The sequence below is a fragment of the Hesperophylax consimilis genome, unplaced genomic scaffold (assembly GCF_061612785.1).
Source record: "Hesperophylax consimilis isolate HC1 unplaced genomic scaffold, BYU_Hcon_1.0 scaffold_38, whole genome shotgun sequence".
Taxonomy (NCBI): Eukaryota; Metazoa; Arthropoda; class Insecta; order Trichoptera; family Limnephilidae; genus Hesperophylax; species Hesperophylax consimilis.
Window position 1 is genome coordinate 1,096,628 of NW_028301268.1, and position 15,495 is coordinate 1,112,122.

The 15,495-nt window shown below is 38.5% G+C and overlaps 1 pseudogene across 1 annotated transcript; it reads left to right on the plus strand.

The window, feature by feature from the left end:
- Window positions 1–234: 234 nt before the first annotated feature.
- Window positions 235–12,278, plus strand: LOC149409035 (N-alpha-acetyltransferase 60-like; annotated as a pseudogene). The gene is made up of 4 exons (XR_016305300.1): window positions 235–267; window positions 2,466–2,576; window positions 2,851–3,256; window positions 11,101–12,278. The product of XR_016305300.1 is annotated as an N-alpha-acetyltransferase 60-like (transcript).
- The last annotated feature ends 3,217 nt before the right edge of the window (window positions 12,279–15,495 follow it).

Genomic DNA, 15,495 nt, shown 5'->3' on the forward strand with positions numbered 1-15,495 from the left:
ATTTTGTAGCCAAAAAAATACCCTTGAAAATTCAAGTCTCTATGTCTATGAAAGGCGATTTTTAGCCCACTGTGCGCCGAGCAGAAAATTAAAGTCCGAAAGTATGGTAACGTAACGGTTTACAGCGCAGTCCGTTGTGATACTTTTCTGTGCAGCGCATGTTACTGTCGCTCCCGAGTGCACGTGTAATTGACGCTAATGACGAATGTCGATCTGTGATCAAGTCGTATATCTATGGATCAAGTGTACCAACACTACCAACTAGAGGTGAGTCGTACTAGCTCTTCTTGGTACTAGGAACAATTGGTACAAGTATGAATAAATACTTAGTCCAAATACCTGTTCCCTAGTATTTCACTTGCTCATTACATGGGGGGGGATTGTTAGAAAATTTCTGAAAAAGTAATTCCCACAACGACTTTTCAAATCCATTATGGGGGGGGGGGTTGCTAGAGGTTTTCAATTTCAATGGACTCTCCGAACGAACCGGTTTCGGAGATTCTCATCTTACCTAAACTAATTAATTTGATAAGTGAGTCTTAGCACGGAAAACTTGCTACCTAAATAAGAGGCACCAAGAAGTTAAATTATTAAATGACTGTCATCCCATACAACGAAAGCGAATTTTCATTTTATAATGTAAATTAGAATGTTAAAATTTAAATTTCCCAGATGCAGATTGCCTTTTATAGTAATTAAGGTGAAACAAAAGGACGACACAGTGCTACTAATAAACATGGACGGAAATAAACAACATGGCCAACACAGATACATCAATGAACTAAAAGAAGTGGTTTTTCATAAATTTACTACTTAACACTATGTTTAAAAAAAATTATTATATACAATTCTGCATAAAAAACAAGGAACACTAAAGAAAAATAAATTATCATCTACTCTAAGCAAATACACAACAACATATCTGCAATATCTTGTGATTAGTGATAGAAAGCCAAACAGAAATAAAATACCTATACATTACAGTAGACAAATTAATGGATTAAATCGTCCACACACATTAACGTACTCAAAGACAGAGTGAGGAAACTAAGATACATCATAGATTCAAAAAAATAATAATTAAAAAAATATTCATCAGAACTTCTGTTTAAAGAATTGAAAGTCAGAAAACTAAATGCATTATTTTTATATCACGTAATTTTACAAATTTACAAAAAAAATAGTCTAAATAAAACTTCACCTTTTAAAATAATAGAAAACCCAGATAAACATCAACTCTCACAACTCGAAAAAGTAATTAAAAAAACAGTGCAATTCAACTATAAATATCTTGGAGTGAATTTTTTTTAATACATTATCAGAAAGTATTAGAAATAACAATAAACATTTTAAATACCACCTGAAAATACACTGAAAATATAAACAGAATACTCAAAGTAAAAATAACGAACATAATATTACACCCCCACATACACAAGCCAAGCTTTATTATGGTGGTGCATCTCAACAACAAAGATTTTAAATGCCAACAAAGAACACAGTGAAAATATTTTTTTATAAAGCCCTAATATTTTATTTCTAGATGGCGCCACTTTCGTTCACAGTTCGCACAAGATAGCTTCCAATTTTCGAAAGCGAGAAATAATACATTAGCCGTGCACTAATTATGTGCACTAGGTAGGAAGCGCCCGGCCGGACCTCGTCTCCGGCGATGCTTTTGTACTCTTGCTAAAACCTTTTTTAACTGGTGGACGCATACTGTCGGAATTTATTGACAATACCAGTCGAGATCGCGCTGATCGCGATCTACTAAATTCAGTATCATATCCTTTCTCGCTTACTCACCTACATAAGAAGAGTGTTTCCCTAATATTCAAAGATTAGGGAAACACTCTTCTTATGTAAGCGAGTAACGAGATGCCTATACATATGCCCCGCCCTCGGTATGAATACGCGAGACGCTAGCAAGACGCGTGAGACGTCCAATACTCGCAAGACTCGCAAGACGTGCAATACTCGCAAGACGTGCAATACTCGCAAGACGTCCAATACTCGCAAGACGTGCAATACTCGTAAGACTCGCAATACTCGCAAGACGCGCAATACTTAAGAACAAATACTAAGTACGAAAGTCTCTTTGAAATATCTGTTCCAAACATCTGTTCTAGTAAATACGCTTCACCTCTAGTACCAACCAGTACCAACACTGACCAACACCAAGACGAGAGGGCCTCACTTCATTAGGAATTTGAACGAACTCATTGTTTTGCAATGGCTGGTTAACTTTGAGGTCGTGTGTCAGATTTGTTAAATTACTCAATTGTCATGTGTCAGAAAAGTTAATTTTTCTCCCAATCATTTTCAATGATAGAAATCGACATTTTTCATGACAGGAGTAACGAATGGCTGGGTTTAGCTGGTATTTATAGTTTTTGTTTATATTCGAAATATTTTTAGCACGTAATGCAATATTCAACACCCGATACAAATTAAAACTTTAATAGGTTCGGTTCCAACCTGATGGATCTCCAGCCGTGCTGGCACCTCCTTCGCCTTATCCATGCTTCCTGCAGGACATTCAATTAAGGTTCTTGTGTCCTGATGACTTGGAAGAGGTAAATATCTTCTAATTGCTCAACCAAAATATTATTTTATCTACTGCTAAAATGCAATATTGATTTAATAGCTGTCTTATGCAAATAATTTACTTTTAGTTTGTTTTTAAAAACGATCCGTCAAGAGTGTTTTTATCATTGATCACCAGAATTATTTTAATTCATTTTCTGTCTTGTTTTTGTTACATACAACACTTTCAAAATTACTAAAGTAAACTCTAATGCTTTATTTGATATAATTAATTTTAAGAAAGTTTTTTATGACTATTTGTAGGTTCGAGCATTATGTAGGGACTGGTTTCCTATAGAGTACCCGTTGTCATGGTACGAAGACATAACTTCCTCGGACCGCTTCTTCGCATTGGCGGCCGTTCACAATGGCACCATCATCGGGCTCATAGTTGCGGAGATCAAACCTTACATCAAATTAAACGCGGAAGACCGAGGATCCTGCCGAGCTGGTTTGCCGACAATAGCCACACCCTTGTGGGGTACATCCTGTCTCGGGGGGTGGCCAGGTCACACCGGAGAGCTGGAGTAGGCTCCTTGCTGCTGCAGACCCTGATCTCTCACGTAGCTGGTTCTACTCCGGTTGCTCCGTATCTTCACAGGGTGAAGGCCCTGTTTCTGCATGTTTTACTCTCTAATTCAGAGGGCATACTGTTTTATGAACAGTGCAAGTGAGTAGTGAACAATTTATTAAGTCAGTGTTTTGTTATATTCGGTTTTTATTTTTGGCTTTAGTTGGTATCATTTACATGGAAATCATTTCTAGTTTGTATACCGTCTCTTTCTCCGGTTCGGCTGACCTAACTATCGGTAACAGTGTACAAATTGACGAAATTATGACATTTATAGTTTAATAGTAGCTTTACAATAAATTTTTACTTCATTCTGTGAAGTCGTCAAAGTAAAGTTGTACAGATTACTGAAATTGATAAAGATAAAGACAGATTTGCAACTTTCGGTACAACATAAGAGTATCATCTATTCAATGGGTAAAGTATAAAACAATATGTGTTTAGTTTAAAAAAATGATGAAGTTGTCGAATTCCGCCGCACATAACCCTAATTACTACAAGATACAACTATTTACATATGTGGTGTGAGATGATAAAAGATGCAATGAAGTTCCATTTTTTCTCAATCAAAGTTAAGCTTGAAGGGAAAAACTCATTAATTATTAAAATAACACAAACCAACAACCTAAAAACCTATTTTGTGCATGTATACATCTCCCTTGACTTAAATAGTTGTTTCCATTATTAATTAAGTTGAAATCAAGTGTCATTATTTATTTAAATTGAATTATTACAATTACAAAATATGTTATCTAAATAAAATACTATCCTTTTGTTGAAATACCAATGTAAACGAAAGGCACGAAGATAAAAATGAAAAAGTTTTACCTTACAATAAAACTTATATTATGTACTTAGCTTTATTTAAAACCTATAAAGTGAGATAAACATTACCATTTTGCAGCCAAATCGACGTTTCTTACCAAGTTCGTGTGTAATTCTTAGTTTAAATCTCCCGCCAATGTCACCTGCTAGTTCCTAATGCATCCTTCAGGCGGCGCCAGTAGTGGGGACGCCATCAATGATGCTATAATTTCGTGTTTCATTAGATCTCATCAGGCAGCCCTTGCCTAGGTTTTAAATAAAGCTAAGTACATAATATAAGTTTTATTGTAAGGTAAAACTTTTTCATTATGTAGCATAGGCTTTATTTAAAACCTATAAAGTGAGATATTGTTTGTTATCGCCTGGTGACATTATGCTAATGTGAATCAAATATAATATTTAAATTTATTTGCTAAAAAGAAAATAGGGGCAAGATTTCCAGAAATCAGCTAACCAGTTACAGAGGTTGAAAAAGGTCAGCAACAGATGGGTCGGTGTTGACTCGGCCAGCCGATTCTGCAATTTCCCTTCTATAGAACCTGGCAAAGGTATTGGGACTTCTCCAGTTACCACGTGACAGTATATCGTCCAGCTTATAATTCTGCAGCCAGTTCAGAGATGCCACTGCTGAACGGATGCTGCCAGGTGGATCCTCTACACCAGCATCCCTGAGGACTGTCCTAATCCAACCTGCAATTACTGCCCTGGAGGCCGCTTTCACTGTCCCACAAGTTGTAATAAATAGGCTAGGTAGTATCGCCTGCGCTCTCCGTTCCTTTGACAGTTCTATGACCTTTTCCGTCCAATAGACAGGGTCTATGTTCCTAGACTCCGAGCGAGCCAGTCTCCACCCTGATTGTTGCCAGTCTGCCGAATCTGTCTTGCCACCAAACACTGGCCAAATGGAGATGCCTTCACTGTCCACTGACAATCTTTCAGCTGTGCAATGGAGCAATGTGAGATCGTGGACTCGGCGCCCTGATGCCAAAAGCAGGATGGTGGCTGCTCTCCTTGATGCTTCAAAGAGAGTAATATGTTGAGGCAAATTCTTCTCCAGCCATGATGATACAATCCTCGGGTCCCAAATGGGGGGTTTTGAAGGCCTTAATCTAGCTAAAGATATCCCTTTTAATATCTTCTTCACTATCGGATTGGAGCTCAGCTCTCTATTGTCTTCGGGAGAGCCTAAGGTACACACCACTGACTTGTGAACTAAAATGGTACTCAGCGATAGCTTTTCTCTGATGTGTAGATCGGCTAGGAACCTGGCTAAGTCTTCAGCTTTGGGACGCGTGGCATCGAGCTGATTCTCTGACGCCCAGCGCTGCCACCTCCGCCATGCCGGAGCATAAGTGCGAAGGGTGGAACTTCTCCACCCGGATCTAAGAAGTTCCTTCTGCTGACTTGACCATCTTGTTAGGTTTTTGTCCCACCCCCACAAAGCCAAATCTCCAGAGTGAAGGACTCTACTTGAGGAGGGGGGTTGTTGGTCCTGGTGTCTATCAGTGCTTCTCCTAGATTGTGAATCGTAAGAGGTGGACCCAAGGCCCGACACTTCAGATCCGCTCTCCAAAATGCCCTTTCCCAACGAGGAGCCACTACCAGGTATAATCCCCTTGCCCTGTTCAGGTGGCAAAGAACCCTCGGCATGAGGCACGGGGGAGGGAAGATCCAAGCCAGCTGATAGTCCCAGTCCCTGCTCCAAGCATTGTGGTAGTCTGCCTCGTCGTCCTGAAAATCAAGAGAAACATACCTTTGAACCACATGCGCTGTCCTAGAGCCAAATAGGTCTATCTCGGGTCGTCCCCATTTTCTGAATGCTACCTCTGTGAAAGAGGGTAGCAGGTGCCATTCGGGAACAGCACGATGACGAGATAGACAGTCCGCTACTTCATTGAAACGACCGGGTAAGTATTGTGCTGTCATGGAGACACAGTGTTTATCCAAAACATCTAGCACTAGTCGAGTACAGCTCAGGAGTTGAGTTGACCTGGTACCACCCTCCTTGCGGAGATAAGATACGACAGACCTGTTATCCGACTGGATCAGAAGACCCGAGCCAGATAGCTCAAGCGCGTGAGGAGACAAGGCAGCCAACACGGCGAGCATCTCCTTTACATTGGAGTGAAGATTCAGCTGGTCATCAGCCCACACACCGCTGAGAAGCTTTTCGTCCAGCTGGGCACCCCAACCCTGATCAGAGGCATCGGTTGTCAAGTAATGCTCAAACAGCGGCAGATGTATAGGTGACGTCAGGGTGAGCGATCGAACCCACCATCTCAATTCCCGAGCGGTAGCTGCCGGAATTGGTGATGACTCCCAAGGGTGGTAGTGTCTGAGTCCTAAGCACCCTTTCTGTATGTGCCGGCTGTTGAGCCTGCCTCTTGGAACTGCAAAACTAGCAAAGTTTAAAGAGCCCAAGAGGCTGCGCCCCTTATCTAGTGACCACCTACCCGTCTGAATAAAACCCTTTAACAAATAAGATAGGGCTGAAACCTTGTTCTGAGGGAGAGACTTTTCATTAGTTAGAGTATTCCAGCTGATGCCAAGAAATTGAACTTGTTGTGATGGTTCTAATATTGACTTATCAAATTGTATATGCCATCCCAAGCCTTGCAAAAACTCCACCATTTCAATAGACTGGTGTTTTAAAGTAGGCAGGCATTGGTTTACTAATAAAAAATCATCCAGATACACTAGAATTCTCATCCCTCTCTTCCGCAGTTCCTGCGCTACCCAGTTAGTGAAGGTTGCGAATGCCTTAGGTGCGGTGGCCAAGCCAAAGGGGAGGGATGTCATCTGCAAGAGTTCATTCCTATAGATAAGTCTAAGGAAACATCTATGCTGCTCACTCACAGGTACATGAAAGTAAGCATGTGTGAGGTCCACTTTAACCATCCAGTCATTCGGTTGTAGAAAAGTAGGAACTCGATAAACGTTTACCAGACGAAATTTACTGACAGTCAGAAAATTGTTTAAATACTTTAAGTTAAAGACCGGCCTCTTTGAGCCATCTGATTTGGGGACCAGAAACATGTTAGAAATAAATGAGGGAGTGGCAGGTGCCGACTCTAAAACCTTAAGGGCTTTGAGTTTTTCTATTTGTTCTGTCATTGCCACAGAAGTCTTAGTGGCGAAAGGGGAGTTAAATAAATCAATATTATTATTTAGTGGAGGTTTTGATGAAAATGGAATTCGGTAGCCATCTAACATCTTAAGGATGATAGTAGGGGCACCAAGGTTCCTCCACCTACCTGCGAATGAGCGCAACTGACCCCCTTGAAAAGAGGGCCCGCTGTTAAAACCTCTTACGGTCTGGCTTCCCTGCTCTTTCCTTGGGCCGGAACCTACCTCGGGGAGGGAAAGCTTTAGCGGCCCTACGGGCTGGTTCTGGACCTCGACTCTCAGGGTGCTCCCTTCTCGCGATGGTTCTCCCCTGCTGTACTCTAGGACGAAAGGGCTGCGAGTTCTGCACAGTCACAGGTTTAACGGGAGGAGCTGGTCGCGACGTGCTAGGCTGAGGAGCGAGGCACTTCTTCACTCCCCCCAACTTATCCAGCTGGGCCGACAGGAGGTTCGGGTCAAAGAGATATTCCGATGTGGGCGGAATCTTCCGTAAGGCATCTCGGACGTATCCGTCGCTGATGCCTCGCAATGCCCCCTCTCGTCGATACTCAATGTGGCTAGCCCGTTTTCCGCAGACCATCTGCATGATGTCTTTGGACACCTTCTGGGACTCAGACCCCGCCGCGAAGAGAGACTGCACCTTCTCGAAAAGAGTGGAAGTGCTCAGCTTCGTGCCCGGTTCCGCACTCCAGTTGACCAGCTCCTGCAAGGAGGCCTTCAGGAGATCAGCCTGCAGGGAAAGAGCATTGGTCAGGGAGCCGCAGAAGGAGTCCGTTGACGTACTGGCCGATTCCTCCTGACCTAGGCGCTTCAATTCAGGGTTTAATGCCAACATTGAGAAGAGAGGGGTTGCGGCATACGACTTCTGGATCTCGAGGTAGCGGACATTGTTCCAGTTGGCCGTCCCCAGATGCTGAAGGAGCTCCACTTTTCTCACCCTCCCTGGGTCGGCCGATGGTATCTTCGGCTGCTTTAGGTCAGTTGTCCACTCCCCGAGATCCAAGTCGCGAGACGGCTTATTCGGATGGACGAGTCCCATTCCCAAATCTCCTGCCAATTCCTCCCGAAGCGACGCAGGGGTGTCCAGGGAGATGCTGTCCTCGTCATCGTCATCGTCATCCAAGGCGCCACGGACGGGAGCCTCCGAACGCTTCTCTAGCAGCAGACGCAACATTTCCTGCATCTGGGACATCTGCTGTGTTAACAGGTCAATTCGAGGGTCGGCGGGAGCTAATTCACAAACCCTCTGCCTCTTGGCCTTGTCTTCCGCGCAGACCCTTGAACGCTTGCCCCGCGTGTCCGTGTGGATCACCTTCATGACTTCCGCCCTCGAAAATTCGGCTTCCCCGCTCTCGGAACGTTCGGAATCCGACATAATCAAGAAAACACAAAGAAACCACAAAAACACTAAACAAAAACACACGAAACTCTAATAAATCGCAATTTTACGGATTTCGAACAGTCACACTGTTAATAACCTCGAAAAAAAAAATGTAAATTTTGCGCAAATACTGAAAAACAGGTTATTTTAAGGTATTTGATGTTTGTAAACAAACCAAACGTGTTTGACCTTCGCAAAATAAATGCTAATGAAACACGAAATTATAGCATCATTGATGGCGTCCCCACTACTGGCGCCGCCTGAAGGATGCATTAGGAACTAGCAGGTGACATTGGCGGGAGATTTAAACTAAGAATTACACACGAACTTGGTAAGAAACGTCGATTTGGCTGCAAAATGGTAATGTTTATCTCACTTTATAGGTTTTAAATAAAGCCTATGCTACATAATAAGACTTGTCATAATCGTAATGACGATTCGATAATTATGTACATATAGTTGGGACCTTTACAAAGAGATTGGTATATAATATTCATATAAAAACATTGAATAATTCCGTCTTTTCTGCCATTGAAATGAGGCCGGTGCAAAAGGTAGAATTACCCTTCCCGCCGTTAAGCATCAATCGACCGAACGGGTAGAACTACCTTTCCCGGCCGAAGTGTGTTAATACAAATATTTGTATTAGCTGTTGATTTAGCTAGAAAAAATTGATAACTTTTTCCTTGTATAAAATGACGACTTATTAGCATGCTTATCTGTAACAGTCATCGATGATATATTTTAAGAACTGATTAAATAGATCCCTTTAATTTTTCACTCGTAAAACTGATTCCGAATGAAGTCAACCTGTCATAATTATGTATATCTTATTATCTATCTTCAATATTCTCCATATATTATTATGTCATTTGATTTGATAAGAGTTAATGTGAAAATTTCTAACTAATGTTTGTTTAGCTGATAAGAAATGATATCACACCCTAATCTCAAAAAGATTGTGAGCACTATGTTCATAGAGGTGCAATTTCCTTGTTTAATTATCATCTTTACCCCATCAATGAATTAACATGCACAGAACATGTAATCACTAGAAGTGAATTGAATTCGTAGAATCATGTCACCAATTAACTTATCCGGTTCCTTCCCAACCGGATCGTTTCGTTCCTTTACGTCCTCAAAGGCCAATGAAATTGTTTATCTGTTCAAGAAAAGAAGCCAATATTTGAAAACGTATAAAAAAAATATAAGATAGGTTTATCTAAAAAGACGCTGTCTAGATTGCATTTAGTTCGGGTTGAATCTTGCGATCATACATAAAGATAGTTGCCAATAAAAAATGTGCGGTGAAAAAATGAAGACAATGTTGGTAGTTCTTATTCGAAGTATGATACAGTTAAAAGTGACCGAGGGGGATAAGGTCCCATTAGCTCAGTTGGTAGAGCGGTGTCCCGGAAAGACAAGGGTCCTGGGTTCGAGTCCTAGATGTGACCGTATCCTTTTCTGATTTTTCTGTTTCAGATTTTCGTTTAGAAATCGCTAATATTGTCTTCAATAATTAAATTTCATCAGAAGTAAAGAAAAATTTAGCTTACTTCTGGCACAGTGACAAGCAATAACAATATTTGCAATATCAGCTATAACAATATTTTAACAGGAAAATTCATTGTGAAGTAATTTACTAATGAAAAGTTAAGAACCCAATAATTTTATTGTTGGAAGTAATTCAATTAATGATAATCATTTAAGATATAATATTATTCGTTTTAGTACCTGGAATCACAACAAATATATCTTCCACTTCTGTTTATGTATTGTCAATGTCACGCAACATAGTTACAAGTGAACCAAGCCTCTTATAGTAACAACGAGGTCAGTGTCAGGAAATTGTTTACAAAAAAACATTTTAGTTATAACCTGTTTATGACAATTTGATGCAACATTTTTTTATGTATTGTAAAATGTAGATAATATTAACTTAATTTTGCGGTATTTTTATTACTTTTGATTTATTTTCTTAGACATCTGTATTTATATAGGTGTCTGACGGTAAAGTGTATGAACCTCCGGAGGTGATTTTCCGCTTTTAACATTGATGAACACTACGTAAAATGTTAGCATCTCATCACTAATGTTATTGTAATGAACCAAAGTGCAAAAATACATCCATGACCGCACCTGATAAACAATTTACCTGTGTTTAAAAACCTGCATTACTATGAAACAAAAATACATTGTAACCATAGATATATTACTCACATAGACTGGTCGTGATGTCAGTGTAATATATTTTTCACTGGAGTTCTTTATTGTCTCATCCGTTTTCATTTGTTATTTCAAAATATGGAATGTATTGCATTGCACTACCCTTGCATACATTCTGGAATAAACTCTCTTATTATTATTATTATTATGACAAGCATTGTGCTTCAGCCAGTTTTTTTAATACAAAATGATACTGAGATGTTTGTTATGGAATTCTACACATAATTATATACAGCCAAACTAATATATTCAGTTGATTTATATGAATATGTATAAGTGTTCATTGGAGTTCCTTAATACCAGAATTCTAACGCGCTTATGTACTGTGTAAGAATATATTTTTATTTAATGCCAGAACTTAAATGTTTTTTTTCTTTGTTCATAGATTCCGGCTGCATTCATTTTTGCCGTACTATTATTCTATAAAAGGTCGTTGTAAAGACGGCTTCACATATGTTCATTACATCAAAGGAGGACATCCACCATGGGGCATATAATATCCTTTTCAAATATTTATATTTATCATTTATCTGATTTTATAGGATCTCCTAAGGCGGTGATGACCAATCTTTTTAACCGAAGGGCCAATTTTCAATTTATTTGCGAGCCACAGGAGATAGGGTAGATACTGCTTGAAGTTGTTAACTTTGCAGTCGGTGGTGTCAAAAATCAATCATAGAACGCAACAACAAAGCGCCGCAGACAAAAAAATTTTGTATTTTTTCATCATAATACAAGAATGTCTCTAATAGACACGGGTGAAACTGACCCAATGAATGAAATTAATTGATTCCCTTGCTTGACGCACTGATTTTGATTCTAGTTGACACGTAATTCATTCTTCAATCAAATGGTTTTGGAATCTCATTTCTTCCGCATTCAGTGTCAGAATATTAGAAGTAATTACTTTTTATTAAGTTTTTTCTTTCTACACTTTATCAGGCCTCTTAATATGGGGTAATCAATTTCATATTTCAATGTCCTTGAGAGATTGCACGCTAACATACTATAAAAATGTCAGTTATTCTAAAGTATAGATAAGTTAATAAAATTCTCACCAAATATAATAATTTAATCAAAAACGAATCACGAAATGAACAACAATACCAATGAAGACATTCTATTGCTAAAATCTAAACAATTTCAGAATATTGTTCACATGAAATGCTTCTTACATAAAAACAGTAATTGCAATAGAAATCACTTTTAGCTTTTGCCGCTAGCCCCTGACTGAAGACGGTTTTATGACGAATTTGTCCATATTTGCAGCATCGGTCGATTGGATCGATATAATATGACTTAATTAGTAGATGGTGGCTAGCTAAAAATCTGCGGTGTAGAAACTTCTGAATGGTTTCCTATCGCTTTTTGGTTGAGAGAGGTTTCTATGTTTCAGAGAATAACACGCGAGGCCGTCATCAAAGGCCCTTGATACTTCCTAGGTACTAAACCATATAACCTATTTTTATTCCCCTGGGAAGACTAACTAGGTTGTCCGATTTTTTTTTACATATCCACATGAAACGTAAATAAACCGAGAATAAAATTCCTAAGCCTCGCTTCTACGCAGAAAACTGGGCAAGCCACCCAGTGAGGCCAACATTGATGGAAAACTTTGAAATGTAAAAAATATTGTACCAAATAAAAAATAAATAAAAAATATACAATGATGAATTCGGAAAATATTAGAATTTTTATTTATTAATTTTCGGGAAATCGACAGTTTACATTTATTTCAGTTTGTACACAGGTATTATACAGCCAAAATAAAACCAATTATGGATTTCCTCCTTCTTCCTCGTTCCTCCTATGAACATGTGTTCCGACATCGCGATAACAAATTTATGTTTTACTGAAGATTTATTAGAAAACCTATCAATTCATTCGTTAAAGGCCTGTAATCCTGTTTTCAACCGGAATTCGAATAATTGAAGAGATTCATAAAAAAATATAGCAATATTTTATATCAGTAAGATTTCTCCGTGTAGAGGTCACGAGTTCTAAAGTAGGCATGTAAAATTATGTGTGTTATTTCACATACAAATTAAATGACTTTAGCCGTGTTAAATGACAAGATCTTAGTAGGTAGGCACTTCCTGACATTCGTTTTCAGTTCAGCCTCACAGCTCACTGCAAACCCCATATGGGAATTCCATAATCCCAAAGGCTCTGGGCAATTAACGGTATTCTATGCGGGATTCACAAAAAAATAAATAAAATACTTCTTATAATTACGTCATCTTTTTACCTATCTGCTGTTATAAAATTTGTAAACACTCAGCCGGACAAAGAAGTCAAATAAAAACATGTTTTAATCATTACACCTTAATATAACTGCAGATGTTTGTATCACACTTTCCATAAATTAAATTATTAATTAAAATCAGTATTTTTATTTGCGTTTTAAAACACCCATTGTTATAACTTGATTACGTTACTAAAGCGTGTCGTTATCGTAACTAAAAATAATATTTAATAATGCAAACTTTCCACACACTCACTGTATTTACGTAATAAATGATATTACATCGTAATATCATTTATGTAGATGAATTAAATTTGAGACAACGTAAATAGTGGAAAAGGTGAAATTCCGTCTTCACAAAACAAAGGTTTAACTGTAATACGTCTATTTTTAAATGTCTTTTAAAACGTAGTTTGTTGGTTTTTACTAGATTTTAGCTTCCTTCCCGGGGACTAAATTCAACCGCGCTAACATGTGCGCCAAATCCCAATTGGATAGTATCAACATTTATTTCGCATATTAATTCCTGTAATGTCATCCGGTGAAAATAATTTCCCTCGGGTCGTATGTCATCTTTGGGGATGCTGTGAAGTCAGGGACGTTCGAAAAAGACTTGAAGCATTATCTCTGCACTGGAATGAGATGCGGAGTCGAATTAGTAATGTAGTTGTTTAACAATAAAAATATGGATTCCATGATACTACATGAAGTGAATTATTGAAAAAGTCGGGGATGTCTGAGGAATACATGAGCCAAATAATTATTTGTTGTAAAACGAAGAAAGAGGTCTAAGGAGAATCTATGACATGTAAGTGAATGGTTGGCCGAGGACTCCCGAGGAAGACGTGGTATAATAAGTCAAACAAATACTTATTATAATAATCCACCGTGAAATGCATCCAGTTGTCAGGTACTCTAGAAACCACAACCTCAAAACTTTACCCCGAATCATTCATACGAGTATATCTTCGAGCAATGCTGGGTACATATCAGTTAGTTTAAAATAAGTGTCAATTATTTAAAAATCGAAAGGACGGGAGTCAAAAATAATACCCTACATCAGGGGTGTCCAAACTAGATGGGACCCAGGGTCAATAAAAAAGACTAAATACATTGGTGGGCCGCAAAATATTTATAAAAATAAAATACTGGTAATAATACGTAATATCGTTATTTTATTATCTACTTTTTCATTAATTTGTCTTTTACAATTCTGTCAACATCAACCTCAATACTAGTGGTAGCTAGGCGCAGTGCATGTTTAAGTGAAGTATCTGTCAATGAAGACCTGTATTTCGATTTAATAAACTTCATTGTTGAATATGCACTTTCACAAAGGTAGGTACTGCCCATCATCGAGCCCATTTTTTGCCCGAAATTCGTCAGTTTCGGGAAACGTTCAGCGAGGAGCTTAAAAAAATCAATTCCTGTTTCTGTTCTGCCCTTGTAAAAGGGGTCTGATTGCAGATCACACAGTTCCAATTGATAATCAATCTTCACACTCGCAACTGCGATCGTTAATGGATGAGTAAAGAGAGCTATATCACTCTCAATTTTTTTTAAATCTGCAAAACGCCGCTCAAATTCGACGATTATTTCGTCCATGTATTTGAGGTGGTCCAAAAAATTACATTCTTCAAAATTTTTCATCTCTAAATAATGTTCTTTACAACTTGAAAAAAAAGAAAAATCATTTTGTTGTAGAGACATTTTGAACAATTTCAGTTTACTTCTGAATCCATTCACATTTCCGTACATGTTGGCTATATTGAGGTTTTTACCTTGCAATTTTAAATTTAATTCATTCAAGTGTTGCGTCATATCAGTTAAAAACGCAAGATCAGCCAGAAACTGAGGATCTCGCATTTTATCTTGTAGTTCAGAAGTGTCAGATGATATCTCATTTTTTATAAATAAAGGTATTTATTTTCTTAAGGCGAAAAAGCGTTGCAAGCACTGGCCAGCACTTAGCCATCTGATTTCCGAATGCAATAGTAAATCTCCATAGTTTGCATCGATTTCACTTAAAAAGTCTCTAAATTTTCTATGTGTCAATGCCCTGTTTCCACCTCTAATCAAATTGGTTATCCTTATAACAACTTTCATAGCATTCATTTGACGCAAAGATTTTCCACACAAGGCTTCCTGATGTATAATACAATGCAACAACGGGCAATCAATGCCATTTTGTGTTAGAAGTCCCGCGAATCCTGTCACTGTCCCGGTCATAGCTTTTGCCCCATCGGTCACAATACAAGAACACTTACGAAATCCTCCATATTCTACTATAGTTTTGTTAACCGCTTCAAATATATCACTCCCTTTAGTTGTTCCATGAAATGGTATTAAATCCAGCATTTCTTCCGTGATTGTAAAATCTTTGGAAATGCAACGTATAAAGATTATTAATTGACTGACATCGGTCTGGTCGGTACTTTCATCCAAACATATTGAATAGTATTCGCAATCTACAAAGTAATCACATATTTTTTTTGTAATATAATTACCCATGTCCTCTATTCGTCGCGCCACCGT